Source organism: Microcebus murinus, chromosome X, assembly GCF_040939455.1.
Source record: "Microcebus murinus isolate Inina chromosome X, M.murinus_Inina_mat1.0, whole genome shotgun sequence".
Lineage (NCBI taxonomy): Eukaryota > Metazoa > Chordata > Mammalia > Primates > Cheirogaleidae > Microcebus > Microcebus murinus.
This window is the reverse complement of record NC_134136.1, coordinates 89,838,270-89,861,955: the sequence shown is the minus strand read 5'-3', so window position 1 is coordinate 89,861,955 and position 23,686 is coordinate 89,838,270. Positions and strand designations below refer to the sequence as shown.

The 23,686-nt window shown below is 40.9% G+C and overlaps 1 long non-coding RNA gene across 2 annotated transcripts in view; it reads right to left on the bottom strand.

Annotated features, from left to right (window-relative positions):
* The window catches only part of LOC142865953 (uncharacterized), a 61,791-nt gene that overhangs the window by 28,096 nt on the left and 10,009 nt on the right, over positions 1-23,686 (bottom strand). Inside the window, exon 3 of one of the 2 annotated variants that reach the window (XR_012916043.1) lies at positions 19,322-20,113. The exons of the other annotated variant lie outside the window; for it this stretch is intronic. This is a non-coding gene — a long non-coding RNA (uncharacterized LOC142865953). Of the gene's footprint in view, positions 1-19,321; positions 20,114-23,686 lie in introns of those variants that run through there. 2 annotated transcript variants of the gene reach the window in all.

Here is a 23,686-nt window from a genome sequence, read left to right as displayed (position 1 = left end):
GGTAGAACAGGCATTAGCATCCTCACCTAACAAACAAGAAAACAGAGGCCCTGGAAGTCCAAGAGGTTTGAAAAATGACACAACAAGTCAATGTCAGGGCTGGGGCTAGAACCTGGGACTCCGAGTGTCTCTGTTCAGAGGAGGCTGGGGATGCCCCACTGCGGAGACAGCTGCCTCCTGCTACTACAGTCATCCTAGGAGGTTAATGCATTGATTGCATGCTCTATTGTCTAATCAGCCCACACACTGCTTGAGTTTATCACCAAGCAAATTCCCACTTATTTTTTAACAGGAAAATCCCACTATCCCGAAATGCCTTGAACCAAACTCTGCAGACTCAACAAACAGCTTGCCTTTTAAATCCATAAGCTAAACACAAATCGCTTTGCATTCTTTCAGCCAAGCCATTGCAGCTCTTTTTCTTTCAGTCTGAACTTGTTTGTGATAAAGACAGCCAAGAAGAGGAAATTAAAAAATGATTCCAACAGAGTACCTCCAAGATGTACTATTAAGTGCAAAAAGCAAAGTGCGGAAGAAAATACATAGAATAAGCCCATTTGTATAACTAGAAAACATCTGTTTACATGTGAATTTATATTTGTAAAAAATATCTCCAAGGATATACATGAAACATTAGGGTTGTGTCTGGAGAGCAGCCTAGGGGGCAGGAATGAGAGGGTACCCATGTACTCTCTTCCACCTACATGACAAGTGGAAGTGCTCAGGAAGTCACAGTCCCCGGGACAGCCCTCAGTCAATGAATGGTGGGAATTGGTGGAGAAATACAGCAACTCCTTGACCTCTTACGTGGGATGATTCTGAGGTTCGTGCTCTGTACCAGTTCCCAGAGCAGACATGCTCAACAACACATCCTTTTCTGGCTGCCTGCCTTTTCTGACTCACTTTCCCACTCCCTTGCTCTTTCAAATAAATTTCAAGTCCTATCTCAGTTCTGTTTTCTGGAGCAATAATGCTGTCCAGTAGAACTTTCTTCAGGGATGGAAATATTCAGTGTCTGCACTGTCTGATACAGTAGCCACTAGCCACATGTGGCATTTAAATTTAATTAAAATTTGAAATGCAGTGCCTCAGTCACACACTCTAGTCATGCTTCAGGTGCTTAATAACCACATGGACAGCATATGATAGAGCCTTTCATCATCACGCAAGGTTCTATTGGACAATACTGGTTTGTACTTGGCATTGGAGGAAATGAGTATCAATATGTACTGTGTGCATCGAGAAGCAAGTGGTTAGACATGACACCAAAAACACAAGCAACAAAATTTAAATTGGGCTTTTTCAAAATGAAAAACGTGTTCATTAAAAAACACTATGGACAAAGGACTGGGTTAGACATTTTTCCATGGAATATATACAGATGGCCAGCCAGCCCATGAAAAGATCGGCAACATCATTATTTATTAGGGAAATACAAATAAGAACCACAATGAGCTAGCACTTCATGCACACTAAGATGGCTATAAAAGAAGCAAAATGGAAAATAAGTGTTGGAGAAGATATGGAGAAGTTGGAACCCTTATACGTTGATAGTGGGAGTATAAAATTATGCAGCTGCTATGGAAAACAGCATAGTACTTAATAGGTTAAACATAGAGCTACCACATGACCCAGCAATTCTTCTCCTACGTGTATACCCCCAAAAATGAAAACAGGTATTCAAACCAAAACGCATACATGAATGTTCATAGCAACACTATTCACATTAAGCAGAAGGTGGAAACAACCCAAATGTCCATCAGCTGATGAATAGATAAACAAAATGTGGTCTATCCATGCAATGGAATATTACTCAGCTGTAAAAGAAAGAATGAAGTACTGATACATGCTACAACATGAATAGACATAGAAAACAAGCAAAGTGAAAAAACACATGAAAGACTACTTATATGATTTCATTTATATGGTATATCCAGAATAGGTAAATCCATAGAGACAGAAAACAGATTAGTGGTTGTCAGGGGCCTGGGGGAGAGAGGAATGGTGATTAACTGCTTAATGGGAATGGTATTCCCTTTTCGGGTCATGAAAATGTTCTGAACTAGACAGCTGTGATAGTTATCCAATATTGTGAATTTATTAAATGTCACTAATGGTAAATTTTATGTAATATTTATCACCATTTTTTTAAAAAGCAGATATTTTTAAAGGGGAAAAAGATGTGATCTACCCCAGTGCATCTCTCTGACATCTGTGTTTGAAGCCTGATTCTGACTTAAGCATTCCCCTAAGTCTATTGCTTAGACTTGAATCCTTTCTGTTCTCAGCTAAGGACAAGGTTGCCACTAGCCCCCAACGGCATCTTTGTGCAAATAAGACCACGGCACCCCTCCCTCCAATGGGCACAGCCCCGTGGCAGTGCACATTGGACCTCAGCAGTGCCACCCAATAGGGCCTACCTAACAATGCCACACAAATCTGGTCTAAGGGCCAGGCTTTTGAAACTGAAAAGCCGGAAAGAGGCTCTTCATTACCCTGCGTTCTGCATTTCAACCCATCCTTTGGTAGTAAGTGCAGACAGAATGGCAGGACTTGATTTTGTGAGTTGGCAAGGAGGCTGAAGGATTAAAAAAAAATATCAGGAACAATTTTTTAAAAAACACTAATAATAGCCGGGCGCGGTGGCTCACGCCTGTAATCCTAGCACTCTGGGAGGCTGAGGCGGGCGGATTGCTCAAGGTCAGGAGTTCGAAACCACCCTGAGCAAGAGCAAGACCCCGTCTCTACTATAAATAGAAAGAAATTAATTGGCCAACTAATATATATATATAAAATTAGCCGGGCATGGTGGCGCATGCCTGTAGTCCCAGCTACTCGGGAGGCTGAGGCAGCAGGATTGCTTGAGCCCAGGAGTTTGAGGTTGCTGTGAGCTAGCCTGACGCCACGGCACTCACTCTAGCCTGGTCAACAAGCAAGACTCTGTCTCAAAAAAAAAACAAAACACTAATAATACTACAAGTCAAAAATATGGTCTTACCACATTAGTATTAATTGTCAAATAGCTCACATATTTTACTAAGGAACTTAGTGGTCCAATCTCCTCTGTTTATATATGATGGGACAATAGCCTGGTTATGTGATTATGCCCATTATATGATGAATATAGGTCTCTCTGGTCTGTTGAACTGTAGCACTACTCCCAAGAAGGATGAAATTCATGGCCACTTACAGTATCTGAATATTGTGTGATTCTATCTATGTGAAAAGTGCAGAATAGGCAAATCCATGGAGACAGAAAGTAGATTGGTGGTTGCCAGGGACTGGGAGTATTGAGGGGAAATGGGAAGTGAATAATAATAAGTATGGACTTGCTTTTTTTTTGGAGTGGTAAAAATGTTCTAGAACCAATTGTGATGGTTGCACAACTCTGTTATATACTAAAAACCACTGAATTATACACTTTAGGGGGTGAACTGTATGGTATGTGAATTATATGTCAATAAAGCCATTATAAAAAATGCTAAGAAATACAAAGAAGGTCTTATCTACAGTGAGAAAGAAATTTTACACAAAACCCCTATACATATAATATTCAAACATCTCTTTTTCCAAGTTTCTACTGAATACAGACAATAGCCTCCCAATCCTGTATTAAGAGCTTTGCTTCTTGTGGGTAACCTTTAACTCTCAACCAGCTCTTACTCAGAGTATAACAATTTGCCTTGATTCAAGGAGTTCTATAACCCAGTTTCTACCGCTTTTTTTGTCAGGCATCATAGCACTGCGAACAATCCCTTCCATCTTGAACATTTGCCAACATTTACACTTTCTTTCCATGCCTTTTCTGTGAAACAGACATGACTTGTTAATCCTGTATTGACACCAATGAATCTGCAGTCATCTTGCCTTAAGCTAGCGTTCCTCATTTTCCTGATGTGGATATTCTCTTTCAGGAAAATCAGTAATTTGGGAGGACTTGAAATGCCATCTGCTCTGGCCATGTTGCAAAGGTTAGTGTTCACCCCTGTGGATTTATCTCACGGCTCCCTTTCCCGCCTCTAGGAGAGGCAGTGGAATTCCTAGAACAGAAATAAATTAGGAATAAGGACACAGGCTAGCCAACAACTACCATATTATCCCCGTCATGATTTCAAAAAAGAAACATGTTAACATGAAAAAGTCCATGAGACATAATGGCAAGATAATGGCAGAAAATTATTAAAAAATCAGTGCATTGCACAAATTTGTTTACATTTTAACAGAACCCATTGAATACTTTCTTGTGGGTTGGCACCAGTCCTAAAAACCAGCATTGGGGTACAATATATGGAGGACAAATTCCAGGGTGCAATTTCTGGCTCATTGCGGTTATCCTCTAGTATCTAAGTCCCTTCTTCCATAGTGGTAGAAATCCTGACTTTTAGCTGGGCACATAGAGTTCATTTTCCAGCCCTGGTTGCTGCTAAGCGTGGCCACGTGACTATATTCTGGCCAATGAGGTGTGAGCAAAGGGGTCCCATGCCTACTGCTAGGCACCTCCCTGAAGACAGTGGGCACATGACCATTGCACATTTTCCCCCTTTATCTCTTCCCTCTCCTGCTGCCCAGGATTCTGATGTAGTGGCTTGGGTCCTGACCTTTATCCTTGACTATAGACAGGTCACCGCCTGGGGATGGTGGAGCAGTGAGATGAAAGGACTCTGGGACCTTGAGGACTTTGAGAAGCACAGCAGCCACACTAGGTCTGGACTATTCCATTCTGACTGTGACAGGAGAGGAATAAACTTCGTCTTATCTACAACTGCACCTCATCCTTTCTGATTCATGCAGCCACCAGCCATAGTGTGAGAAAGCCCTGTTCAGGAAAGTCAGGATCCGGGCTGCTCCAGATGGAGGATAGCCATGGCAAATTCTTCTCATCATCAACCCCCAACTCACATCGTCTGCCTACCTGAATCACGTTTATAACCGGCTTTGTCTGACTTTTCCATTTCCCTACATGTAGTCTTCTATTTTCTGTTAGGGACATTTCATAAGATGTTTCAAGGGTTTTTCTTTTTCTTTTTCTTTTTAAGCACAGTAGAAATAGAAGAAGTTACCAAATAGAAACAACACAAGTAGCAGAGAATGTCATTATGCATGAATCTCATTATGCAGGAAGTAAAAAGCAAACGGGTATAAGAATCAAGTTTCTAAAAAGACACCATAAAAGACATTACTGTTCTCTCATCTATGGCTTCCTTCCGCTTTCCCTGGGGTAAATGGCACACCCTGTGTAAGTCTCTTTTTCTGGTAGACATGCACATCTGTTATTCCTGTTTTAGGATATAGTATCTCTCTCTAGGTCACAAAAGGCCATTGATGCCCAAGTTTTGAAGAGAGGAGTATTAATCCACCATGAGCATTCTCCAGTACACAGCACTTTTTTGTCATCTTTCCAGAAAAACAGTTTTGTGAACTAGTTGGAAAAGCAGATTTATGATACAACATTCTATACCCTGTATTTAGCCTTGATTCATATAAGGAAACGAAATGTACTGAGCAAATATAGCCACAAGATACCCATTCCACAAATTGGGCATTGGTTGAGTTTTTCATAGTAAATTGTTAGGTTATGTGAAGAGCCTAAGGAAGTCAGTCCATAGAAATAATAATCATCTGTGGGGTTTAAGATTCTAATAAATTACAACTCTCTTTTTCGCCCAAGTTCAAGATCAATTGAGAAATAAACTCAGGAGCCCAACCAATGGAGATGGAAATATCAACTTTGTTACTGATAAGATGAATAGCATGGCTTTAACCCCAGATCCAAATGGACTTCCCAATACATTCCCATTGACTTGAACTTAACTGTGGGATCCCCTGTTTCTAGAGCAGTGTCCACCCTATAAGTTACTTTCATAGTGATGGACCCCCTATGTGGGCAGGCACATCTGGAAGAGAACCTGAGAACCCCTAAGGCAAGCATACTCACCTCCTTCTATAAAACTTACCAATTAGAGGTGTCCTCCTTTTTCTCTGGGGAGAGGTTACCATGTTTCCCCAAAAATAAGACCTACCCATAAAATAAGCCCTAGTAGGATTTCTAAGCATTTGCACAATATAAGCCCTACCCCCAAAATAAGACCTAGTGATGGGCGTGGCTACGCAGCGCATCTGCACAACCCATGCATTTCATCAAGGATTGGTCAAGAAGGCGAGCAGCCCTTCTCCTCTGCCCCATGAGAGCTCTAGTGCTCTACATGAGAGATTGGGGGCGATGGTTCTAAAGGAAATAGAGTCGCAAGAAATTCAGGATGGAATTCAGGGTTTGAGAGTTATGATGTTCCAGAAGAAGACAACTTAACTATAGTTGAATAAATGTAGATTGTTGTACCATACTTAAAAAAAATAACACATCCCCTGAAAATAAGCCCTAGGAAAAAAAGCCCTTATTTTTCTTGAGGAAAAATAAATATAAGCCCCTGTCTTATTTTCGAGGAAACATGGTATTAGGCGAGGGAGGATGTGGAGAGAAGCTAAACTTGTCATGTCCTTTTCCCTCCTGTAGCAGACCTTGTCCCTGCCCCACCCCTAGCCATCAGGACTCAGCAATTAAGGCTGATTTCCAACTGCCTGCATGTCTCCATCTTTTTGCCCAAAGGCTTTTGCCAAAGCCAGGAAGCAGTAGCCCTCAACCAGTGACTGACTCGAGTTGATAGATAATATCCTAGCACCTTTGCCCATCACATAAGTCACTCTGGGGTGCATGCTGTATGCTGTTTCCCAGAGCTTTCTGGCAGGATTAAGTCCTGATCACCCACAATGATGGCCAACTCAATAATGCACTCTTCATTGGCTGCCTTTCTCGACCTGTCTCGTCTCCCCACACCCCTCATGTTTCCTGGGATCACCACCCAAGTAAACAACTTGTTCTCAAATACTTATCTCAAGGTCCTCTTCTAGAGCAGGAATCAGCAAGGTTTTTCTATAAAGAGCCAGATAATATTTTAGGCATTGTAACCATTGCAGTGTGAAAGCAGTCACAGACAATATGTAAACAAATGGGTGTGGGCTGTGTTCCAACAAAACTTTATTTAGGTAGTAGGCTATTTGGCATGTGAGCCAGGCCGTAGTGTGCTGACCCTTGTTCCCCAGGAATCCAAGATAAATCATTCCCTGTATTAGTTTTTTATAGCTGTGTAACAAATTAACACAAACTTACCAGCTTAAAACAATGCAAATTTATTATCTCACAGTTTCCATGGGTCAGGAGTCTGGGCGCTACATGACTGGGTTCTCTGTTCAGGGTCTCACAAGACTGAAATAAAGCTGCCAGCTGGGCCACATTCTCATCTGAGGCTGAGTCCTCTTCCTGCCTCACATGGTTGTTGGCAGAATTTAACTCTTTGCCATTGTAAGACTGAGGTCTCACTTTTCTTGGTAGCATCAGCCAGGGACCATTTTCGGTTCCTAGAGACAATGCACCATTCCCTGCCACATGGCTCTCTCCACAACAGTACAGTGTGCTTCTTTAAGGCTAGCAGGAGAATTTTTTTTAAAGGGCTCACTTGATTCAGGAGGCCCTCTCAGGAGTATATCCCTTTTGATTAACTCAAAGTCAACTGATTAGGGACCTTAATTACATCTGTAAAATTCTTTTACCTTTGAATTATAATGCTACCTAATCACAGAGCTAATATGGAGTGAGGTAAGAATTAAACTCAGAATCCTGACTCCATGGCTCATGTTGTTAACCATTTTTTCATACTACCTTATCTCTGAGATTTTACATTCTATTCTCCACATACCCAACACAAGCCATCTAATTCAGATACTGTCATACCGCATAGCTTTCTTAATATTTAAAATTTAGCCAAGAAATCCTTAAGCCTTTAAAATAAAACAATGTTCACACAGAGAAGGTTTCAGACGAATCTTGGGTTTAATTAGAATTAATCAACTATGCCAAATGTAAGTGGAAACTCAAGACTCAGGTTGCAAAAAATGATATAACCAATATTGTCTTCATTACAGCTTGCTTTCTCAGATGAAACAATGATTGTGAAAGTCAATTTTAAAAGGGAAGAGGAAAGACCCAAGTATTAATAGAGCACCTACTATGTGCTGTGCATTGCATCCATTATTTCTTTTGAGCCTGACATTAACTCTAAAAAGCCTGTTATTAGTCTGCTTTTGCAGATGAAACTAAGTTAAAGAATGGGAAAAGGCTGCAAATTGTCACCTAATATCTATTCTCCCCTTCTTCATGACTAATAGAAGGCAATACGTATTCAAGGTAATGATGTCATCAGCTAAAAGACCTCCTTTCCCATCCTCCCTTGCAGTTAGTTTGATCATGTGACAAGTATTTGGCCAATAAGAGCTGAGCAAAAGTGTGTAGTACTTCTCCCGAGGCTGCTTAAAGAACAATAAATTAATCAGGAGTTGCCTTTCTTTTCCCTTCTTCCTAATACTTTCCTGCTATTTGGAATTCTGGCATGATGGGTGGAGCTCCAGCTGCCACCTTGAATCATGAGGCAGCCTTGAGATGGAAGCCACTTGCTAGGAGGATGGAGCAGGAAGGTACAAGGGGCTTACATCACTGATGATCATGGAGCTACAGCCACCACACCAGCCCTGGAGTGCCCAACTCTAGAGTTATCTTTTTGCAAGAGAGGAAAAAACTTCTATCACTTTTAAAACACTGTTAGGGGTTGCCTTATATAGACCTTAATAACTGATGGAGATTGGCTAAATAACTTTCCCTAGGTCACCCAGTAATAAGAAAGTGCATAATGAAAACCCAACTCTCTCAGGCTACAGTATGCCTGAGGCTGATCATCTCTGTGTGTGTGTTGGAAAATGGGGATGTCACTTTAGTCAGAAGATGAAGATAACCTCATCTGACCTCATGGACTTCAGTCATGTCTATTTCTCAGGTTCTCTCTCTCTCTTTTTTTTTCTTTGAGACAGGGTCTCACTCTTTGCCCAGGGTAGAGTGCCGTGGCATCAGCCTAGTTCACAGCAACCTCAAACTCCTGGGATCTAGTGATCCTCCTGCCTCAGCCTCCCAAGTAGCTGGGACTACAAGCATGCGCCACCATGCCTGGCTAATTTTTTCTATATATTTTTAGTTGTCCAATTAATTTCGTTCTATTTATAGTAGAGACGGGGTCTCACTCTTGCTCAGGCTGGTTTTGAACTCCTGACTTTGAATGATCCTCCCGCCTCGGCCTCCCAGAATGCTAGGATTACAGGCATGAACTACCGCTCCTGGCTCAGGTTCTCTTTTAATTCCAGCTTCCTGCCTCTGCAAAGCTCCTTTTATTATCACCAACAAAGATAATATGAATGGGGAATAAACTACTTTCCATAGTTGGACCTTAGTGCTCTACAATTAGAACCAATTTTTGAGTATAATTTAAACCTGTTTTGTGTTGTTATAATAAATGTAAAACGTGTACATTATACAAAATGAGAACCATAAAGGGGACTATAAAATGAGAAGTACATAAGTACAAACACAGACCCAAGTCTCACTAGCCAAAGGTAACATTATGAATATTTTTAGAAAGCTTTTATGCACATACAATAATAATATATTAATACCCTATACTACATGCATGGTTTACATTTACTGTCTTATATAACATAATTATCTTATATAACATAATTACATCTAATCTCCCAGGTCATGTATTGTATGGCTATAGAGTATACCACTTTATGGATCCAATATAGTTTATTTAGCCAGTATTTCCTTATTATTGGACAATTAGGTTTTTATTTTCTAATGCAAACAATACTGTCATGTGTATCCTTGAATGTGAATCTTTTTTCATTCTTTTGTCTCTGTAAAATAAATTCCTAGAGGTGGAATTACTATATCAAAAAGCATTCTAGCTTTGATTTTTGCAGCTATTGCCAAAGTGCTCTGCAAAGAGATTGCTCAAAATTGTACTACCCCCAACAGTGGATGAGAATGCCTATTTCTCTCTCATTAGCTATTAACAAACATTAGATCTTTGCCAATCTGAAATTGTAAAAAAATGTATATTCTTTATATTTTAATTTGCATTTTTAAAATTATAAATGAAAGCCAGCATTTTGTCACTATTTATTGGTCATTAAGATTTCCTGTTCTGAGAACTGTTTATTCATGCTCTATCTCATATTTCTGTTGGGTTCTTTATCTTTTTCTTACTGATTTATAGGAGCTTCTTATAATTTTAGGAAATTAGTCCTAAGTCATATATGTTGCAAAATTTTCACTAGTGTGTACTGTCTTTTAACTCTGTTTATGGTAATTTTCCCTACAGGAGCTTTTTTTATTTTTAGTGACATTGATTCATCTTTTCCTATATAACTTCTTAGTTTTGTGGCCTGCATAGAAAAACTATCCCCATGATTACAAATTAATTCCTTAAAAATTTAGTCTTGGATTTTTGATGTGTTTTATTTTGTACATGTATCAATATATCTTTGGTCCTTCTGGTGTAGGCAGAGATATAGAGATTTCATTTGTTTTACTCCAAGTAACTAAGCATGTATTCCAAAACTGTTTATTGAGTAATCCATCCTTTCTTGTTTAGATTTGATATGTGACTTGCATCATATTTTAAATTATCATGTGGATTATGGTCTATTTGTGTTCTATTCTTCTGTTCAATCTACTGTTGGTCCAGAAACAAAACTGTTGCTTTATAACGTATCTTACAATTTGGTAAAACTAGTAACCATTCCTTAAGCATTAATCATTTTCCCCCAGAGCTCTCTTAGCCATTCTCACATGTTTATTGAAATGCGTAAATGTGGACTGAGCACCTATGAAGTACTAGGCAGTGGGCTGAGCACTGGGACTGCAGTAGTGAGCAGAACAGGGAAGACCCCTGCCTGCAGGGTGCTTACAGTCCTGCTGCAAAAGAGACACAGAAACAAATCATTCCAACAGATAACAGTGTCTGAGGGTGGTAAATAATGTGGAGAAAGACCAAATATGGAAAGAAAATAGGAAGTAGGAGGAGTATGGAACCAAGTAATCAGGGCAGGCCTCATTGAGAACTTGGCAGTTGAGGTGAAGGAGTAAGCTGCCCCGATATCTGGGAGAAGACCAGTGGGAGCAGCATGTGCAAAGGCCCTGAGGTAGAAGGCCAGTGTGCCTGGAGCAAAGTGAAGGAGAGAGAGAGAGAAGATGAGGGCAGAGAAGTAACAGAGGGTGAAGCAAGGAGGGCCTTGCAGACAAATATAAAGATTCAGGCTGTTTCTCCTACCAAGGCGGGACGCCATTGTAGAGCAGAGGTGCGTCATGAGCTGATGAAAAGTTCAGAAATTGATCCTATAGGTATTTTAGTTAGGACTACATTGAAATTTTACATTCACTATAGAAAATTGATATCTTTATAATCCTTTATAATCCTCCTATCCAAACATCAGGTATGTGGCAATATTATAAATGCACAAAATGATAAAGTGATCTGCTTCTAGCAACGTATTCTACAGATACCGTCACATATGTGCAAAACAACTAATGCACAGGCACCATTTATGATGGCAAAAGATTGGAAATAACACAGACATCTACTGACATAAGACTAAGTAAATTATGAGGTGTGCACATGACAGAATACTATGCCACTACAAAAAGAATAAGGAAAATTTTTATATGCTGATGTGGAATGGTATCTTTGATAGACTAAGAATTTCGCAAGGTACAGAATGGTGTGTATGGTGTACTACCATTTGGATGAAAAAGGGAAAATCTGTATTATATAGAGTGCACTTTTGTATGGATAAAATATCTCTGTAAGGATACGCAAGAAACTGCTAACCTGAGTTGTCAACAGGGAGGGGAACTGAATATCTAGAAGATAGGAATACAAATGAAAATGTTCACTATATACCTTTTTCTGTCTATTGAGTCATGTGGATTTATTACCCATCCAAAAAAACCCAAATAAATATAAATTTTAATGAAATAAAGCATGTCTTTATATGAGGGCCATTTTGGAAGTGGATTTGACAGTGGCTCAAACAGAATTAGCAGAGACCTAAATCATATAGCAAATATGAACTGTATGATGTATCTTTACATGTCCAGTTTTAATAAATGCACAACAAATACACAAACCAATAAATGGATAAATGTGAGGCTAAATGCATAAATGTGCTCAATTCTCTGCCAAAATAAAGGTGTTTTGGAAGAGGACAAATGGCCCAAAAGGCAATTTGTCCATTACCATAGTGCAAGGGAGCCAGGAAAGCTCAATCCGTGGCCTGCCAATTGCAGATTAAGGCCCATGATGAAGTGGGCTACATAGTGTATTAAAAGCTGATGCGCCCTGCAGATAAAAGAGAAATGAATCCAGTAAGAGGGTTCAGCAAATGCGGGATGGATATCTGGGATGAGAGTGGGTGTACAGATCTGAACTGAGTGGTAAGGGAAGGCTCACCGACAGGCTGATATTTGGGGAAAGACATGAAGATGGGGAGGAAGGAGCCATGCTAGTGCCAGAGAGAACAGCATTCTCGACAGAGGGAACAGCCAGTGCAAAGGCCCTGAGGCAGGAGCATGCCTGGCCTATTCAAAGCACAGGAGGGAGGCCAGTGTGACTGGAGCAGATGAACGGGGAGGGTGTAGGTGGTGAGGAGGAGTGGTAGATCCCACAGGATTTTGTCAGCTCTCCTAAAGACGTGGCCTGAATGAAAGGGGAAACCACTGGAGAACACTGAGTATAGAAAGGACATTCACTCTTACATTTTAAGAACATCTTTCTGGCTGCTGTGTTGAGAACAGGCCATAGGAAATCAGGGGTAGCAGCAGAGACATCAATGCTAGAATGACTCCCAGTCATGCCCTACTTGACTGCTCCCTGAAGCACATCCTTAGAGCTAGTCAAAGTAAATGTGTGTGACGAACCTACACACATGTGAACTTTGCTTGTGAACACCATTTTGTTCACAAGCAAAGTCTTAAAAGTGCAATTTTTGACCAGGTGCTATAACTCACGCTGTAATCCCAGCACTTTGAGAGGCCAAGGCAGGAGGATAGCGTGAGGCCAGGAGTTCAAGACCAGCCTGAGCAACATAGCGAGACCCTGTCTCTACAAAAAATTTAAAAATTAGCCAGGCATGGTCGTGTACATCTGTTGTCCCAGCTATCCAGGAAGGCTGAGGCGGTAGGATTCTTTGGAGCCCAGGAGTTCCAGGTTACAGTGAGCTATGATTGTACCACTGCACTCCAGCCTGGGCAATAAAGCGAAACTCCATCTCTTAAAAAAACAATGCCATTTTTCCTAATTACAAAAATGGTACATACTCATGATAGATAATTTTAGAAAACCAGAAAAATATGGATGAGAGAAAGCATTTACCAATAGAATGCCTTCTAGGTACAACTACCATTGACATTTTGGTGTATTTCCCTCTCATCATGTGCTTTTAGACAGCTAGGTTCAAAGTAGACATGCTCAGTCTCTTAATCTAATATAATAAGCATTTTATCACTAAAACAATTATTTATTCTAATGGACATATAATATTTCATGACTTTATAAAAATGAACCCAACCAGTCCACTAAATTATTAGTCTTATAAGTTCTTTCCATTTTTTCACTGTTATAATATTAATAAATAATAGTTCATTATTTATAAATAATGCTTCCATGAAGATTTTTTTGCATAAATTTTGGTCTGCATTTTAGATTTGTTTTCCTTAGGACAGATTCCAGAGGTGGAATTAGCATACCAAATAGAGAACATATTTTAAGTTTTTGATATTCACTACCAAATTGCTCTCCAAAAAGGTCATGCCTATATAAAGTCCCATAAGTTTACTAAAGTCATAAACAACTTTTAAGAAAAAAAAATCCCTCATTAGCATCATCCTCTTTAAAAAAAAGATTTCTTTTTAAACTGAGAAAGTGCCAGAATTTCACACATAATATGCATAGAAGGGAGGGTGAAAAATAAGATTCCGAGTATGAACAAGTCATTAGAGTTTGTAGATCAAAGCTACAGTGAAATTATCCAGCTCAAGGAGTATATATGAGACATAGTGCACATTGGATATACTTTATAGGCATAGAAGTAGTCATCACTAAATATATGTGGTTGCTAAGATACGAAACTGGGGACTAAGAATTAAATTTAACACATTTTCTTCAAATTGAGTTATTCCAGGACTAGCCTTCTCTTGTATTTAAATAGCATAATTTGGAGACATTTGTGACAAATTGGTGTTTGGCCAGAAGGAAAGAAATGTGCAGAATGAGGATGAGATAAGAAGTGGGAAGATGTGGGTTCTAGAACAATTGATTGCTTCCTAACTTTATGCCAGTCATTTGACCCTTTGAGTCAAGTAAAAGAGGAAAAATATTGCCTGTCTCATCTCGTCTACCTCACAAAGCTTTTATGAAGATCAAATATGCTAATACGTGGCAAAGTGGTATACGACCTAAGGATGTTATTACCATATTCTCAGACCCACTGCTTTGGATACTTGTATATAATAAGGTTCCTTAATTGCTCTGGCTCGGTTTCTCTTCCATTTAATTGTAGCAGATTCAACAATCTGCTTTTGGGGAAAACCATTCAAAAGGGAAAGAATGGTAATACAGGTCTTAATTCTGAGCCCCCAGTTAGACTGAAATTTCCTAATGAGCAAGAAACGTATCTCATTCACCCACTTGAATAAGTGTCCAAAACCCCCTGTTAGGACCAAACAGGATTATACACTCCTGCTTTGTGTCGTTTCTCAATGGTGTGTTATAGATGAGGACAAGGAGGTGGCCTATGGAGGAATTTCTTTCATGCCTCTGAGCCTACCCCACCCTGAGCTGCCAGGCAAGCTACTTCTCATCATTCAAGTCTCAGGCAAGTCAGCTCTTTTGACTCCTTCCCTGACCCCATCAGTCCCGGCACAGACCTCCGTGACCGCCCAGTGCAGCTGCTCACAACATTGTCTCACTGGACACCACGAGGTTTTTCCTGCCCATGAACTTGCCTGCTGTCTCATTCTCCTTTGTACCTGCTGTGGTGCCCAGTGCAGGCTTAACATGTCCGAATAAAGGAACAGATGGATTTTTCAAGGGTCCAGGCTACAAAAGGAAGCAAATGCCCACCTGATGAAAATGAAGCCGTGGTGTATCTTGGTTCCAGAAATGTAGCCATGAACCTGTGATCCCCAGCCCCCGGTCCGCAGTCTGTTAGGGACTGGGCTGCAGAGCTCCACTGATCACACATCCCCGCCTCGTGGTCCATGGAAAAATTGTCTTCCATGAAACCGGCCCCTGGTGCCAAAAAGGTTGAGGACCACTGCCATAAACCAATCTCTCTACATAAAACCTGACTGCATACATAAATGTGTTTATGCTTACATATAGCCAGGGTTCTCTTAATAACAAAATGTTGCCAATGGTCACAAGTTGAAGTCACTGAGGCCTGATACTAACCATTCTGAGGTCTTCTATTGAAATAGAATTGGAATAGGCTTGGAAGAGCAGAGGATTTTTAAATCTGGTCCTTCTAACTTTTGTACTAGAAATCTAATTCAGTGGCTCTGTCATCTGATGATTCTATATAGTAGTGGAAATGCTAATAAATACTGATGTCTGTGAACTACCTCCAGAGATTCAGATGTAATCGATCCGGGGTAGGACTGGGCATCTGTACCTTTTAAGAGTTCCCCAGGGGATTGGTAATGTGCAGCTGGGGCCGAGAACCATTGCTCTGAAGGGCCCAGGGTTGAGATGACTGATCTAACTAATTCAACCTCCAGGCTGAACACATCAGGTTTCCTGGACATCTGCACAAATCTCTGGCTTGCTCCCACACTCTCCGTTTCTCACTCCCTCGTTCTCTCTTTCTTCTATTTAGCCCATAAATTGCTTTGGAATGACTCTGCTGTTTTTCAGTTCAGTCAGATAAGAACCCAGATCCTGATGGTTCAAAGTGAAGCAACCTGGGATCTTTATGGCCCAAGACACAGTGGTATAAATCATGGACTATGAAAGGAAGAGATAATGCCATTGGCCCCCTTTCCTACTCCAACTAATGTTATGTGGGTGGCCTTCTTGTGGGTGTGCATGGAAGAAGCCCAGAGAGAACTCTGGGATGCTGGGATTTGCAAAGCCTTCGGAAAGTTTCACTCTTGAACCAGCCATAGACCAGATGACATATCAACTGACTCCCATGTGATGGATGCCGTGTGGCCAATAAGTATCCTATGACTCTCTGAACCAGGCAGTTCCTGCCTTTCTCTTTGGAAACACATGACTTTTGGGGGTAGAGGATGCACTGAGATGTATCTCAGTATCGGTGATCCAAAAGTGCTCTTTACATAAGAGTATCCTTCACGAGAGGAGTGAATCATGGCCAACCTCTGACTGTAAGTTCTCAGAGGGCTGGGTTCCTATTTCCCATGGTTTCAATCCTCACTACCTCTCACAGAGAGATGACCACCCAGCAGACATTCAATGAGTATCTATAGAACAAATGTCCTCTGGCTCCTTGATATTTCAATAAACCACTGACACCCCATAATTTGCTTATTCCCAACATCAGAAATGGCTAACCTAGAGACACAAAGGCCTGGGATTTCTTCCAGTGGCCTTCTTAGAGCTGTAAGATACGAACTGCAAGTACACAAGAGACAGAACTGAAATAACATGAATGCCTTCCTGGTGCCATGTCACCCTGGGCAGGGGACAATGCTCTCTTGGGATGTCTTGATGAACCAGGAGGTCACAGAAGGCTTAGGGCTGCAGGCTCCCTGGCAGCCACCTGGCAGGGACCTGCCTCAGGGTCTCTATACCAATCATCTCCTTGACAACCAGCATCTCAGCATGATTCTGATGTACATTACTTCTAAAACCCTGGGTCTCACTTTCTTTCAGAGAGTTGCATTATCCCGGGAGCTGATTCAACTGATGCTCCACTCAAATTTGATTGCTACAATCAGGGCCTCAACCATTACGAGGATGAAAGAAGTAAAAATCCAGGCAGACCATGATACTTTTCAGAAAACATCAAATAGCAATTGTGCTATGGCTTTTATCTCAGTGTCCTGGTTCCTTTTTTTTTTTTTTTACCCCTGTTATTTCTTTTGTAGTTTTTACATCATATAACCAAGATTGTTATGCTAAAGGAAAGGGTTACAAGAGATTGCTGTCTCCACTGCCCATGAAAGCAGAGGAAGCTAGTCCTAAGGCTTTTCCTTGGAGGAAGCCCTATTTCTATTTTCACTGGAAGGTTCTGAAAGCAAGTTAATGAGGATTTCTCGGGGCCACAATGTTTTTCTCCTGCCCTCCATAATGTCAGTCGATCCTTATGCAGATGCATGTCATGAAATTCCATGGAATAGATACATTTCATGGAAACTTTTGCTACAGCATCACTTCTTGCAAATTCTGGAACATGCCATTCCCGCAACAGATAGAAGGACTTTTAATTCCACCAGACACCTAACTCCAAGGCTCGAGTGCCAGGGCCGAGCTGCGAGAGCGCCAGCAGAAGCCTTTTGACATCCACACTCATTTCTGAATCTGATATCACACCAGCTTTCCAGCTCCAAATTCTTGTTGTAGTGTCAGATTTTGGGTTTAATCATCTGCCAGAAATAAGCAAGCATTTTTACAGGGTAGGAGGCTGTAGAGTTTTAGGAAACTCTGCCATGATGAGTTTTAGGAAATCTGTCAGACAAAGCAATTCATTGTTATCTCTCTGTCTGATGTTGAATTTAATTCCTAGATTTATAGACTATTAAATTGGCCTACATGACAGACATTGCTAATTGTGATAATTAAGGATGTGTCTCAAACATTCCTTCCTTATGAACAGGCATCCATATGCCTAAAAATCCTACCCCATGGGCAAGGGTAAAAGGGCGCTGGACAGGGGCTCAAGAGACCCAGGCTCTAGCTTTGACCTTGCCATGCTCCCGTTGTGCTATCTGGGGTAGACACTTTCCTGAACCCTCTTTTCTTCTTTAAGCTTCTCTGAATCTCTGTTTCCTCATTGTAAAGTTGCATGTTGGGCTGCATGATCTATTTCAAGTCCCTTCCAACATCTACAATGCTAAGTAGATACAAATTTCTCAAAACTCACTCAGCCAAATTTTTAAAAATGAAAGAAATGAGTAGAGAAAAAGAAGAAAAAGAAAACTTAAAAGAATAAATAATTCAGGCCTTTTTTGCTTTTGCTAACATTTTCGTTCTGTGACTAGCATTTTTTTTTTCTCTTCTGTTAGTGGGAAGGGATAGAAGATTTTAAAAAGAGGAAAAGAAAAGAAAAAGGCAGAAATAGAAAGCAGAGGCGCAGGAAGGGAAGAGGCAAGAGGAAGAAGCAACTAGCACAGTGACAGAAGCTGCGGCCCCCGGGCCTGCTGCTCCCCTCTTCTGCCAGCAGTCCCGAGAACCGCGGCAAAGCACAGCCACGCTCGTGGTGGGAGCTAACCCAGCAGTATTTCCCACTCTTATAGGTCATGATATACCTCACTTCAAATATTGACAGAATCCCTTCTTCGTATATGAGGAACGGCAGCCTCAGGCCCTTGGAACTTGCAGGGAGGTCAGGGAGAGAAGATGTTCACAGAGACACGATCTCAGAAGACAGAGACTTCAGGCCAAGGTTGAGTGGCAGAGACAGGATGCAGGCGGCGTGGTGGTCGGGGAGCAAGGGCACCTCTGTGGGCTGAGTGGGGTCTGGGGAGAGGTGGAACTCCATTGAACTTAAGGATTGGGTGATAGGGATGTGTGCAGGCAGGAAATTCTAGAACCATCCATTCTTTCTCCTGTCACTGTTCCTTCACGCGGCAGGGCCCTCCCTACCTTTCTTCAGATGCTCAGCTATCATTTTAAATCAACCTGCATAGATGTGTCATTAGTGAAAGAGTCAGCGCTTTTCTTTAGAAAGGACCATTTATCCAACACATTAAACATTTCTATTTCCTGTTAATGTGGGGCAAATTTCCTGAAAATTTTTATTATTTATGTTTTTCCATTAAGACCTTATTCTGCAGCAGATTTCAGCAGGCTCCTTTCATCCTCTCATTTGACGTTTTACATTGTTGTTTGCAAGATAATCCTACTAAAACGTGAGTGATTTATTACCTCTTTTGTCGATTCCCTCATCTCTAGAGATCTATGTTTAGGTAGGGAAGCTGGGGGGCATAGAAGGGAGAAAATAAACTTTCATTTTATTGTTGGTTCAGTTTCACTCACTGTAAAAATCAGACCTTCAGAGTCAGGCAAAAACGAATGATCTGACCTCTGCTCTGGGGGCCCGTTTTTAAAAGATGCCTAATGTCTGGATTTACCACACACACACATACATCAGAAAACTATGGTTTAGAAAAAGACCAAAACCAAATTTCTAAATGTTATAGCTTCCTTTATGTATAGACTAAAAATGCACCAGTGAAGACAACCCACAGAATGAATTTACAACTCATGTATCTAATAAGAGACTTAGATCCAGGGCATATAAAATAAGTCTTACAACTCAATAATAAGAAGACAACCCAGTGAAAAATATGGACAAAGGATTTGATTAGACATTTCTGCAAAGAAGATGTACAAATGACCAATAAACAATGAAAGATGTTCAATGCCATTAGCCATCAAGGAAACGCAAATCAAAACCGCAATTGGATACTGCTTCACACCCACTATGATGGCCATAATAAGAAAGATAGACGATTACAAGTGTTGGTGAAGATGTGGAGAAAATGGAACCCTCATATACTGCAGGTGGGAATATAAGTTGTGCAGCTGCTTTGGAAAATACTTTGCCAGTTTCTCAAAAAGTCAAGTGCAGAGTTAGCATACCATGCAGCAATTCTACTCCAAGGTATACATCCAAATGAAATGTAAACAGGGCCAGGGCAAAATGAAGCATAGCTGTAGTCCCAGCTATTCGGGAGGCTGAGGTAGGAGGATCTTTTGAGCCCAGGAGTTTGAGCCCAGCCTGGGCAACATAGTGAGACTCTGTGCCTTTAAAAAAATTGAGTTGTTTTCTTCGGCTGGCACAGTGGTACATGCCTGTAGTCCCAGCTACTTGGGAGGCTGAGGCAGGAGGATCACTTGAGGCCAGGCATCTGAGGCCACAGTGTGCTATAACAGCACCCATGAGTAGCCACTGCACTCCAGCCTGGGCACCACACAAGACTTCATCTCTTAAAGAAAAAAGGAAAGAGAAGAAAAGAAAGAAATGAAAACCTATGTCCAACACACAAACTTGTACACAAATGTTCATAGCAGCATTATTCCTAATAGCCAAAAACTGGAAACAACCCAAATGTCCATCAACCAATGAATGTATAACCAAAATGTGGTCTACCCATACAACAAAATATTATTCAGCCATAAAAAGAATGAAGTTCTGATATATGCTACGACATGGATGAACTTCGACAACATTATGGTAAATGAAAGAAGCCAGTCACAAATGACCACATATCGTGTGATTCCATTTATGTGAAATGTCCAGAATAGGCAAATCTGTAGAGGCTGAAAGTAGATTAGTAGTTGCCTGGGGCTGGGATAGTGGGTGGTGGAGGTGTTGGGGGATCATTGGAAGTGATTGATAGTTGGCCCAGGGTTTCTTTTAGAGACAATGAAAATGTTCTAAAATTGATCGTGGTGATAGTTCATACTGAAAACTACTGAAATTGTACAGTTTTTATTAATAAAAAGGTGCACCAGAAAAAAATCCCAAATATTTGTCCCACTTTTGCTTTTTGGCAGGCTTGAAAAATGAAGAGACGGAAATCAAATGACAAAGACACAACTGCTCCTACTTTCTAATGCAATGCATCAAAACAGTTAAAATAGGTGCCCATCTATTTTAAAGAACCAGTCCTGTTGGCATAGGTGGTCATGGGGCACATCCTCTAACCCACTTTGTTGTAGTCATGCTGATGACTGAGGACACCATCCTGGAAGACAAGAAGTCCTGGATGGGATAGGGTCATTCCTCAAGGCAATGTCACCAGGATCTCATAGGACTAGGGTCATTTTCATAGGCCAAATTGTTCAGGATGCAGGGATGAGGCATGATCACTCTGTCTTGGAATCTAGATGAAAAAGATTAGATTTCTGTGCTCAGATAAACAAGTTCCCTGTTTAGATACACACACACACACATATACACACACACACACACACATGTGCACATACACAATGTATCACTGATTTCTTAAAATGAGTGTATTTTGAGTGTTTTTACCAAGGACCCATCAATTCCACTTTTGGAAATCCATTCTAAAGAAATAATCTTAAATTCAGAAAAAAACCACGTGCACTAAGACATTTATCACAATATTGCCTACATTAGTGAAAAATTGCCTAAAAATTGGGGAATGGTGAAATAAACCATTCTGCAATCATAAAGCTATTGAACTAATGGTGGTAAAGCTGTGGTTTTAAGACAAAGTTCATTGAAAAAGCATTTTAAAGTAATTTGCCGTGTGATGTGTATGTACAATGTACCTATGTGGAAATATACATTATAAAAATAGTGGTTATGTTAGGGTCTTAGGAGAGCAGGAGGTATTTTGCTTTTTATTTTTCCCATTATAATGAGATTTTGATACTTTTAGTATAAAGTAATTAAAATGTTTTAAAATCATGCAAAGAATTAATTAAAATTGTGATTTTTTTCCTTATAGAAAGTAATTATGGCTATGAAATATTGGCTGTATTTGCTGGTTGCCTGGAACAGCACTTCTCAAACTTTAATGTGCTTGCAAATCACATGGCATCTTGCTAAAATGAGGGTCCTGGCTCAGCAGGTCTGGGGGGCCAGAGATTCTGCATTTCGAACGTACTCCCAGGGCTGCTGCTCCAGCTCCATGCATTAGGTCCATGCAGCACACTTTGAGTAGCAAAAGGCCCAAGAGTTTCTTGAGAGAAATTGTCTAAAAAACAAAGCCAAACAAAAAAATATCGATTGAGGACTATTAAAGTCAGGAAAAAGTCTCCATAAATTGATAGCATGGAGAGCCAGGTAGCCAAACTTCCCCCCAGGTTTTTAACTGAAAGGCCAGTTTTTGTCCCTATGAAGTGATTTGAATTTAGTTCAGATATCCCTGGAAGCAATCCCTGATTCCTTCCCTTGCTACAAATTGCCCCTCAGCTGTTGGCTTTCAAAGGATAAACCAATCAAAAATCAGAAGACCTTTTCCAGAAATGTACAATACTTGCTCACTCTTTCCCAAGGGATTTCATTGGGCAATGACTCACCTGGCCCTTGTCCCATCTGCCTACTGTACTAAAAAGTGGACATGCTTTTCCACTCTGCATCCCTCAGGTATAAAGCCTTGTGGCTTTTGTATGCTGCTGCTGTGATATTGCCACACTGTTCAAATAGTGGTTGTATTAGTTTCCTATTGCTGCTATAACGAATTACCATAAACTTGGTGGCTTTCAGGTAACACGATTATATATTAACAAGGACCTTTTCAGATACTGTCTATGAGAGCCTGAACACTGTGCCCCCCCTTCAATATGTGCACATCCTAATCCCAGAGCCCGAGAATATGTTACTTTACGTGGCAAAGGAGACTTTGCAGATGAGATTAAGGATCTAGAGATGGGGAGATTACCCTAGATGATCTGGGTGGACCCAATGACATCACAAGAGTCTGTCAAGGAAAATGAAAATCTGAGGACCATTCCCCAATTCCTCATGCAAAAGGGAAGGTCAAGCCTGAAGGCTGAGTCATGCAACACCCTCTTCCAGATGAATAACTGTTAACTAACATTATGCGCTATCCAGATTCACCACAGAAAGATAAAAGGCCTCAGACATCTACAAGGACAGCCCCCACAGATCGTTCATAATTCCTTGCTGGCTGCCCATAAACAAGAACATGCAAATTGTAACTTTGGGTCTGCAGGCTAAGTCTAGCTCCTAAAACTACAGTCTGTTCAATTCCACACTAATAATGTTGATTACAAGTTTATCTTCCCAGGTACAGAACAGAGACAAGACAAGATCAATCATTCTTCCACCTACCCAGGGACACCTACATAATTGATGCTTCCTTCACTCCATTTTTCTCTTCTAACATTCACTTCATCTTATGTAAAATGTAGATTTCTTGGGCCTTATGCAATGTAATCATTTTTCTCACTGCTCACTCCCCTCCTCCTTTTCTCTTTGTATGCCCTCTCCCCCTTAAATAGTGAAGTTCCCAAATCCCTCTCTGGGAAAAAAAAAGTCACAGATGTGTCTGTGACTTGTGTTTTTCCTGGGCTTGTCCTCATACTTTGGCTTAGTTAACCTCCATTGATTGAGATCTTTGCTTCAGTCACTTATTTTGGGTTGTCAGATCCTTATGAGAGGAAGACAGGAAGAGAGGAGGAGAAAGCAATGCAATGTCAGGAGAAGAGATTAGAGTGATGGGCTTTAAAGATAGAGGAAGGGGCCACAAGCCAAGGAACCCAGGCAGCCATGAGAAGCTGAAAAAGGGTAGGAAAAAAGCATTCTTCCCTGGAGTCTACAGAAGGAAGCAGTCCTGCTGACACCTTGACTTTATCTCAGTGAAACTGACTTCAGACTTCTGACCACCAGAACTGAAAGAATAAATTTCTCTTGTTTTAAGCCACTAAGCTTGTGGTCATTTGTTACAGCAGATATAGGACGCTAACACGCAGCCTTAATCCCGGCCAACATTAGCAGCTTCAGAACCGCCCAGAGCATGTGCCCACCTCCAGAGTGTCTGACTCAGGAGGTCCGGAATGGG